The following is an 11,680-nucleotide window of genomic DNA, read 5'->3' on the forward strand; positions in this document are numbered from 1 at the left end:
ATTGGACTTAATATAGGCTGTTTTCCTGCCCTTATGTGCCATTGGGCAACATTTAAAAAAGCTCTGTGTCACTTAGCAGCTAGCAAACCAGTCCAGTTTCCAAGGCTTGGAGTATAAGGCAGAGGGCTGGGACTGGCTGGCAAGGGAACTCACCAGTGTTACTGGTATACCCCACACAGGTGAGCAGTATCATCACCACCATGGTGACCTGAAGAGATGAAAGGGGGATCTCTTGGACACCTGTGTCCAAGAAGCTTGGGCAGGGAATGCCCCACATGTATGTAAGTAATTTTACCTCTGTTTCACCAATATCTAATCTGAATGTCTGCTAAACTGGTATGCATAATGGTGTACTTCTCTCCCAACATTTGTAGAGGAGAGGGCTTGCAACACCGAGGTGCATGCTGGGCACTTGGCCAGGTTGCACTGTGAATGTGCTGGGTACAGATGTATGATGCTAACTGTAGTGAAATACGCAAGAAAGAGTAAAGCCTTAACTGCAATAAAGTATATACAGTAAAGTTTGTATTGCAATAAATGTGGACTTAGCTGTAGTGCAATAAATGGATAATGCCAACTGTAGTGCAATAAAAACATGAAACAATACCATTAACTGCATTAAAGTATATACAACAAAGTCTGTAGTGCAATATCTGTGGAAGTAGAGCTGTATTGCAAGACCTGAATAATAACAACTGTTGTGCAATAAAAACTCAAAACAATACCAGAAAGTGCATTAAAGTATATGCAATGAAGTCTGTAGTGCAATAACTGTAGAATTAGAGCTGTTTTTGCAAGAAATGAATAATGCCAGCTGTTCTGCAATAACACATGAACCAATACCAATAACACCAAGGTAAACTGTGTACATCAGGCTTGTCTTATCTTAACCATTGCAGTACAGCTGTATGCATGCAGGCTGTAAGATGAGGTGCTGCAGTCAAGTATAACATGGTATTAGCTGTAGAATGCAAATATAATGTCTGTTTCTATGCTAATATTGTTCACATAATGCTCTGTCATCCACACACAGGAGGTAACAAGGTAAATGGGTGAGGTAGCCCACTCCATGATCTGATATTGTTTGTTGACTTCACAAATATTTCAACCCACCAAAAATATATTGTGTACACCTGCATTCTATATACTATTGTATAGATTACTTACTATCTCTGCCATGCTTGTATTTTGTGCATGTGTGTTCTACTGTAACTGCAGTCTAGTATAAAACTGTAGTACTACTACCAGGTCATATTTTGGTTCCAGGCGATCTTTAGCTAAATATCAGTCAGTAAATAATCAGCAGTGACTCAGTAGCTCAGTTTATTAAATGCTCTGTATATAGTACATTTGCCACAAACAGATCAGGGGTCAAATCCAGTGCTATGTAGCTCTAAATTTTACAGATTCTGTCTCCACAGAAACTACAGGTAAATGGGTGAGGTAGCCCATATTATGAGTAAATAATTGTGTGTTTAGATGTCACAGACTGTTAAAATCATTAGCAAGAATTAAGGAAATAAATATAATAATAATAAAATAAAATGAAATAAATAAAATGTGTAATCCTAGTATGGCTGTATGCCTGGAGTGTCTGTTAAAAGTTGCTACAGCCAATTCTTACATTCCATGCAGATGTTCTGTGCACTCACTGCTATTGTGTTCTATCCCCATGCCTGCCAAGCAAGGCATGAAAAGTTGTTTAGTTTCTGTACTGTACACATACATGTCTCTCAAGTGTCACACTGTCATGTAATGTAATTAGTAGTGTGTAATCTGTCTGTCACAGGATTACCATAGGCATGATTACCTAAATGGCAATGTATCACTACATCAGCCCACAGTACACTTTGGTAGTTATATAGGTCCACTTATCTGTAGTTGTTACTGCTTGGCCCATACTGTCCCGTGCAAATAGCTTGAGAGGTATGTACATGCTACAGCAGCTATAGGGGACTTGTACACATAAAGAAAGGACAGACCTGTAGAGTAAGTAGTAGTACTGTTGTCAAGTAAATAGCGTATAATGGTACTAATGGACTGTTTGTCTCTCTGTCTCCACACCCCTTATCTTCATTCATTTATTATTGTTATCCATTGGTTATGGTTTATTATTAACATATGTTGTTAAATTAACTGTATTTTGGGGCAGATGTTTTATTATTGTTATGTATTATAATGGTTGCATATTAACATATCTTGTTGAATTACCTATTTTGCTGTAACTGTTACAGGCATGCTGTCAACATACTGACTGTTCTGTCATTTATTGTTGTGTTTCACATAATATGCATTGATATGTAATTGGGTTATTTCCACTGTTCTGGCATGCTGTTAGTACTAACAATGTTTTCTTCATAACTAACCTATACTTATTGCTATACCTTCATCACCGCAGCACATCAGGATAGGGTGGTTCCCTGTGATCCGCCTACCTTGCCTCAACTGGCCATGGCACCAGGTCCTAGCACATCTAGGGCACAGGCCAGTGGTGACCCCTCTGCTGCCACTTCACCACCTATGGCATAAGGTGGAACTACCTCAGGGGAAAGGGGACTGGCATCACCCTAGAAGGGGTGGCTGAGGAGCTGCAGTCACCCAAAGGCAACTGCCAGTTATGGTACACAGGATAGTTCAGTGAACCTATGAACCTCATCTGCGCCATATTGAGGGCACACTGACCAACCTGGTGGGGCATACTGGCTCTGGCAACCAGCCTCAAGCACAGCCACCTTTGGAGCAGTGAAGGAGCAATGTCAACTATCCAGTGGGTGGGGATGTGAGTCATGCTGATAAGTCCACATCACCCACTGCATCCAAGGTGTTTGCCCCCATATGTGTCACACACCACCCCTGTCTGCTGTCTTGTCTGTCTTGTTTGTCTACAAACACATCCTCTCATACCCAGCTTACCTCCCCACATGTACCTATGTCCCTTCCCCAACATTCCACTCTCGCCTTATAAAAAATAAATAAATAAATAAAAAATAGGCACCTGTCCCACAAAAAAATTTTCTCCATACATAGCTCTCCATTTCACACATGTCTCCACTGGAAACACCTAATTTGGTCCAATTGGCTTAACAGCACATTTATGTTGTCCTTACCCCTCTCTCTGGGGTTTGAGAGTCTAAATTCTTCTACAAAATCTGACAAAATGCATAGATTTTTCTGTTCAAGAAATGGAGAGGTATGGTTCTTTTTTAAATCCTTCCTGCTTTACACTATGCTTTTCCCTCTGCTTGCCCCCATTTCACAATTTTCCTATCACCCCATTTGTCTTTTCCTTATACTTTTTTAGCATTGGTTTGTGTTATGCTCCTTTGCTTAACTCAGCTTAAATGAGTTTTATGTGTTTATTACAATGCAGGAAATACACACCTCTGCCAAGTCTTGAACCTGGGCCTTTCTTAGCTATCACACACTGCAGTAACCCACCATGCTACACAAGCCTTAGGTTAAGGCAGGTGCTTCCAGAAAAACATACTGATTGCTACCTACAGTCATTAAGCATATAACTGAAATTAAAAAAAAAAACTAATGGGAAAAACGTATTTATTATTTTATTTTAATTTACATTTGTTTACCAGAAAAGTCCGACTGGACACATGTCCTTTTTCAGTGGAGGCCCAGGGAGAAAAGCTCCACATAAAACACTTTGCACAACAATACACAGAGTATGTTAAACTGCAACTGTGTCATTTCAAGGTAATTACATGATAATGTCAGATAATAGACAGGTGATATACAAAGAACAAAAACAGGCTGAATTGCATAACTGTTACAGTGTAGATGGTACAGTCAATGCATGTTTCCTGTGAACAATCATATTTACAAACATTAGATATCATATTACATATTTACAATTTGCCAAACATATATTGATATAAACATTGTTTTATGGTAAATCATTTACCATTTATTGTACATGTGGCAAAAATAAAATGAATGAATAGGAAGATTCCTTATGTCAGGAGTTGAGTAAGTAGTAGACTTAGGTAGGAGATGTTGGGTAGAGAGAAAAAGAAATAGGAAGTGTAATGATAGGTAAACTGAAGTAGTGATAAGGGCATTGACCATAGGTGGGAAGTTAGTCAGGAGTAGAGCAGGGACACAGGCATTTGTTTAATAGGTGGGTTTTTAGAGTTGTTTTAAACCGGACGAGAAATACTATTGTGGTGATGTTATCAGGTAGATCATTCCAGGTTTTGTCTATGCAATTTGAGAAGAGGGAATCTCCTGCTTGAGTTTTGTCTGCATTGATTTTTATCTACTTGTTATTAGTGGAACGTAGGCTTCTGTTTGTGGTATATGGTTTGACAAATGTTTGTAGAACAGGTGTTTTTCCGGGCTGATAGAGGATTTTGTGGGCCATGGTTAACTGAATGTAGTGTAGTAGTTGGGGGAGCTTAACCAGTTTAGTTGTTTGAATGCATGGCAATGATGAGTTCTAGCTGGTAGGTTTGTGGCAAATTTTGCTATTTTGTTATAGCAGGATTTGAGTTTTTGCATCTCTGATTTTTGTAGATTAGGTAGTATGTGATCTGCGTACAATAGGGTTGAGATTAGGTGGGCTTGGGCAATTGCAATCTTAGTATTTTGTTAAAGTATTATTTATTTCTATATAGTGTACCTAGTTTTTTTATGAACATTTTTTACAGTTTGGGAAATGTGATTGTCAAATTTAAGCTTATAGTCAATCTCAACTCTTAGGAGTTTGGTATTGGGGCATGGAATTATAATAGTGTTATTTAGTGAGGTGATGGTAAATGTATTGGAGGGTTAGGCTGCTTTGGTGTGATGGAAGATCATAAGTTGGGTTTTATTGGTGTTGAGTATTACTTTAGCATTTCTGAGCCAGGACTCGACTGCACGAATGGAATCTTGTGTTAGTTTGTGAAGCTCAGGAAGTGAGGAGGCACAGGGTGCACAGAGTGTATCTTGGACTCTGGTGCAATAATACACCAGTAGACAGCCAAAGACATAATAATGGATGTAAATGAGGCCTGTGATAACAGGTATATGTGCCCTTTTATCAGCAACTTGTGAAAAGACACCTGCCAACAATGGCAAAGTACATGTACAGCTGGGACCCTGGTGCAAAAATACAACCATATAAAGCCATGCACATACTAATGGAAGTAGAAATGTTTTACACAGCCTGTATATGTGAACATATTTCTTTCAAACACCAACAAATCTACAGTGACTCAGTAGCTCAGTGTGTTTAATGGATTGTTTTTAGTACATTTTGCCACAAACAGTCCTTGGTTCAAATCCGGTTTTGTGTTGCAGTTCAATTACATTATTGTGATGACAGCAAGTAATGACTGAGTTATGCTTTCATAATCCGCACAAGTCACTGCTAATTAATGAACTGCTGCTCAGTTTTTGCAAGTCAAAGGGACACACTGCACATATCTATATAGTCTAACTATATGTTGCCTACTACTCGGGTATTGGCACTATTGCATAACAGATGTTACTTAATCACATGCCTCGACTAGACTGTAAAGGGTACCCTTACCCTAGCTCTGCTGTACTGACAGGGCTGACATAGCTACCACATATACACATACATCTTGCTGTCCTGCAATGTGTTCACACTCTCCCTATGTGTTCTACCCTGCAGCAGCAGCTGCAGCCTGTAACATACACAACTGTACATAAAGGTAGCTGCTACAGACCTGGCATCATACCTCTCAACTGTAGAGATTTTTGCAGAATGCCCAGATTTTTGCATCATATTTTTGGTCCGTTTTTCAAAAAAATTAGTTTTTTGGGGCAAATTAGTGACAAATCATTAAAGATTAAAGTTAAAAAATAATGACAGACATTAAATTTCAGACTTCATACCATTCAGAAAATCCATGCTAATTTAAAACCTGCTATTCTATTAACTTTCTAAGTTTGTAAGGATGATATTTAAAAATTGTCCCTATTTTTGGGCCTTTTACTCGCTTTTATTTATGGCCTTGTTCAGATTTCTTGCTCCAAGAGGTTGAGAGGTATGCCTGGCATATCCACTAACCCCCTAGAACAAGGAATTTAGACACAGCCATACTTAATGTGGGGGCAAATGCCCAGAGTTAGGGACATGTTTTATAGTGTGATTTTACAAAGATAGTCAGGTGATAGAATAACAACTATTGCATTGGCACACATATTCTGACAGGTATGACATGTAACATTCAAATGTGTGTCTTTCATTACTGACATCAACCCACAATGATTTGCCAGTGATTTGACAGATGACCACAATGTCATGGGACACTGACCACACTTATTAGGCAAAACTGTGGGCATACTCCATAAATCTCTATGGTTGACAGTTATGATACCTACCATCTGTGATGCTGTAGTCTCCAAGCCTCAGTACTGTCCATCTGAACAGCTAAGAAAGGGGCCCAGGTCTACATGAAGGCCTTATGTATTGCACTGTGGTGGCATGCCATTGGCTAATGATAGGGCAATGCAGCTGTTTTGGCTGCAATTAGCATATCAGAGCCAGACAGGTTTATGATTAGGGTTATGGCTGCAGTACAGTCTGACATCCATGATTGCCTCCACCACATAGAGGTCACCTTGGATCAGTTCAGTGATGGAGTGGACAGACGGTGTGCTGAGACAGTGTCTGTCTTGGACTGCACATTGTCTGTGCTGGAACATCTGGTTTGAGTTGGGCCTTAGACATGTGGACGTAGGTCAGCAACACCATCTGGTGAGAGTCCATGTGGCCATGCACAGTCACGGTCCCATAATGGGAGTACCACCACACTACAGAGGGAAGTGTGCTGTACACACCATGGTGCAGCAGGCCATGGGAATGGGGTCCTGGGCAGTCCCATGGGGGACACATCTCTAGCAGTCACCACCAGGTACTAACAATCTGACATTGGGCATGGTGGTGCCAGTGCTACTCCTGGCAGACCCAGCTCCAATGTTCATGACTGGAGATGGTTAACTGTCCACTCTACCATGTATGGTCCACAGCTGTCCACCATACATGTGCAGGTCTAGCACTGGGCTTGAATGTGTACATGCACACACTCAAACACCACTGTCACATGCAGGTCACCTGCAGACACACATGGCACCTCTCCATAACCCATCTAAGCCACACCCCTTCCTGAGTCACACACATGCTGTCAACTGTTTGGCACAGCCTAGGCCTCCAGCACCCCAAGCCACATTCTGTGCATGTGATGATATCTGTGCTACATCCCTGTCATCCATGCCATCAATGCAGGGGAATGCAACTATGTGTCTGATACACAGGGTGACTTTTTTTACTTGACATGTACTTGTGTAGTGTGTATTGTTTTGCCATGCCACTTCTTGTAGCCCACAACAGGTACTGTATGCTGGTATGTGGCATGACTACACATCAAATATTGTCTATCTTATGCTGCATGATGTACTTAAGAGAGTGTTACAAAATGACAGGTGTGTCACCGACCTGTGTATGTTTCTGTTACAGGGTTCTGAGGACATAAACCATGGACACATGGTGTCAGCACAGCATCACAGAATGGCATGGCAGCACAGCAGATATATGACAACAGCAAGGTACAGCAGTGTATGTACATGGCTCCCTAGGTGCAAGTGTGTAGAACAGTGTATCACAGACAATGGTGGCAGTCAGTTTACTCATGCAGTCATACTTTGTGTTAAGGTCTGCTACCCATGGTACATGTCACCTGGGTTTTCTGAACCTAGAAATCAACAAGTTGTGGTGATGGAGTTGAGACATACAAATATCCTGTATCTGGGTCAGACAGGTGGTTGACATCAGCTATGTATTTCTAGAAGGGGGCAACTTAGGGCCAGCTGCTAGTCACAACACCATGAAATGCATAACCATTGCATAGAGATAGTCCACATGGGCATCTCTGTAATGCTGCAAGGGGATATATTTACACACACAAGTTGGCTGATGTGAGATTAGAACCCCTACCTATCTTGTAGTACACACTACAGATTGCAGTACTTATTGCATGCACCACTGAGTTTATTTGACTTTAGACTGTCAGCCAGCACCCTTAAGGTGGATGACATCAGCAGGTCTTGCAAAGGACAGCAATGTAGAGGCCAGCAAGTAGTCACAGGGCCTTAAAATGCATAACTATTGCACAAAGATAGGCCATATGGGCATATCTGTAGTGCTGCAAGGGTATATATGTACACACACACAAGTTGGCTTATGCAAGATTAGAATCCCTACCTATGAAGAAGTACACACTAAAGCTTGGGGTATTTATCGCATGTGCCACATGTTATATCTGTTGTATATGTGAATGCAGGCACAGTACTTGTGGAGTACGCAAAGTAGCCTTGTGTTAGACAGCATGTGTGGCCTGCAGAGTGATATTGCTTGGTACTGTTATTGTATCCAGTGTCTTAGGAGTGATATACCTGGTAATAGCCTTGCTATGTGTGTACAGTTACCAGTATGGCCATATGTGGCTGGTTTCAGTTAGGTGTGCATATATGTGGCCAGGGCCAATATGGCTTATCCAAGGCATGCGTTGCAACCATTGTAGATTACAACACCTGCTCAACTGTGTCTGGCTACAGGGTGACATTCTGCAGGCACAGGGGTCTGTGGTTGAGCAGATTATGTACTGTGGTGACCTTGGTCTGGTTCCATCAGATAACTGCTGTGATGTGTAAGTCCAGATAACCCCAGCATTTAGGGGTTTGTGGGGACATTTGTATATCCCCACACATTTTATATATATATATATATATATATATATATATATATATATATATATATATATATATATATATGGGTCTACTTTAAAACACCGACACGCAAAACACTGATGACGAGAACACTGAGACCAGAAGATCGACAACTGAGATGACTGACAGTTTAAAAGCCCGACACTGAGAACACAGACATGTTAAGGTAAGTGTGCAATAGTGACAGACTTTAAGGTTAGGGGCGGGTTAAGTGAGTAAGGGTTAGGGTGCAGGTAAGGTAAGTGTGCGATAGTGACAGACTTTAGGATTAGGGGTGGGTTAAGTGAGTTAGGGTTAGGGCGCGGGTTAGTTGAGTGTGCGATAGTGACGGACCTTAGGGTTAGGGTTTGGGTTAAGGTTAGTGCATAGATAGTTGTGTATGTAAGGTTTAGTGTAGGTTTGTAAGGATTTTGTTCTGCTTGTGTTGTGTGTGTGTTTTTTGGAAAAGGTATTTGTTTTGTTTTGTTGATTGTCGGGATTGTGGTTTGTCGAGCATGTGAAGTTTCCTGCTTTTAAACTGTCGGTCATCTCAGTTGTCGATCTTCTGGTCTCGGTGTTCTCGTCGTCAGTGTTTTGCATGTCAGTGTTTTAAAGTAGACCCATATATATATATATATATATATATATATATATATATATATATATATATTCATGTATGCACACAGACGTGTGTGTGTGTGTGTGTGTGTGTGTGTGTGTGTGTGTGTGTGTGTGTGTATATGTGTATGTGTGTATATATATATATATATATATATATATATATATATATATATACACACACACACACACACATTTTATATATATATATATATATATATATATATATATATAATATATATATATATATAATATATAAATATATAATAATAAGAAATGTAATGCAGTTCATGGTACCCAAAGAACAGCAGTGTAGAAAGTAGAAACAAGTCCCAAAATATACCAGTGCAGTCACCACAGCTGTAATCATAAAACAATTTTATTGAAGAATATAAAAAAAATGAATGAGCTCTTTCGGGTGATTTCCACCCTTCTTCAGATTCAAAAGTGTCTGAACAAGCAAGAAATATTTATACAAATCCTGTCCAATCATATTTGTCTGTAGTAATTATCAACCAATAAAAACATATTAAAATTAATAAAAGTGTTGAAATGGAGTGCTTAACCAATTAAAAATAGTTGTTTAACCTGTAGTATTATGCATAGAGATTAAATGCTCCAAGAACTTATTGTTGCTTAGAAAAAATTGTGCTCAAAACATATATACTGTAGAATGAATAAAAAGCTATATTTTTCCTGTAATAACCTCCAAATCAAAAAAGATAAATAAAACTAATCATTAAGAGTAACAAGTGTGAAGAACATTCATAGACCAATCATCAGGCTAATACCACCCAAAAAGTTAATAAGATAACAGCATTGTAACAATGAACAATGTTAAAAACTAGGTCTAATCTAAATAAATATGGCATGGAATGCAAACAACCAATCATTTTTTTTTAATTCAAGAGTAGACCAATGGGGTAGACAGCCAATGTTATAACTCAAATTGAGATCTCGACCAATAAAGGACTAGGAGGTGAACAGCCAATCATTTTTTTTAAATATGTGTATGAACCAATAGGACAGTCAGCCAATGTCATAATTCAAGTCAGAAACTCAGCCAATGAAGTACTGAAGAACAAACAAACAATCAAATTGTTTTAATGTGAAAATAGACCAATGGGATAAATAGCAAATAAAAATTAAAAGAGTATACAACTTTATAAAAATTAATCACAACTGTAGTATTATAGATACAAATAAAATACTCCAACTAAAAACTTATCATTGTTACTTGGAGAAGTGTGTCCAAGACATATATAAAATGAATAAATAACTGAGTTTTCTATAATGACCTCTAAGTCAAAATAAAAAATACTCATTAAAAGTAACAAATGTGAAGAACATTCACAGACCAATCATCAGGCTAATACCAGCCGCATAGCCAATAAAATGACAACATTGAGACAAACAGTAGAAAATGGTAGAAAACTGGGTCTGGTCTGAATAAGTATAATATGGAAAGCAAACAACCAATTAAGTTGTTTAAATCTAAATGGAGTAGACAGCCAGTGCCATAACTCAAATCAAGATCTTGACCAGTAAAGAACTGGGAAATGAACAGCCAATCAAATTATTTAAATATGTGTATAAATCAATGGAATAGTCAGCTAATGTCATAGCTCAAATCAAAATCTCAGCCAATAAAGGATTGAGAAGCAAACAGAAAATTAGATAGTTTAAATGTAAAAGTAGACCAATAGGATAAATAGCAAGTGAAAAACAGCAATATGCCCAGCTTTGTAAAAGTTAATCATGGCTAAACAGCCAATGATGCTGGTTTTCAGGTTGTCTCCCATCCAAGTACTGAGAAGGCCTGACCCTGCTTAGCTTCCAAGATCAGGGGCATTCAGTGTAGTGTGGTTGTGGATGATTTGAATCTGAATCTCAGCCAAGAAACCAGCAGGATGGAACAATATATAAAATTCTCCATGCAAACATCATGAATTCACCAAGAAGTAAAACAAGTTGAAAGGGCTCAATAAAAATCATCTCCACTGACTGAAGTAGATCAATCATGGAAGACAAACATCTAGTAAGCAGATATAAAACAAAGTTAGGCAAAAAAAGGTTAAGTGAGCTTGACTCGTGGTGCTTGACAACAAAAATCTGAGCCACCAATGGAATATGATGCCCAAAAATGGCATGTGTAAAATGAAGTTCAAAAATAAACATTGCAATGATATATTGCAGAAAATATACAATATTTAGCACTTGAACAACAATCAGCAGTAGAGAGACATAGCAAGTTTCTCATTTAATACATTGTTTCTTCAGTGCTGGTTTCAAAGGTATACTAGAATTTACACTGATGAAGGCTATGATTTGATCT

The sequence above is a fragment of the Protopterus annectens genome, chromosome 2.part0, assembly GCF_019279795.1.
Source record: "Protopterus annectens isolate FY-2018-M chromosome 2.part0, PAN1.0, whole genome shotgun sequence".
Taxonomy (NCBI): Eukaryota; Metazoa; Chordata; order Ceratodontiformes; family Protopteridae; genus Protopterus; species Protopterus annectens.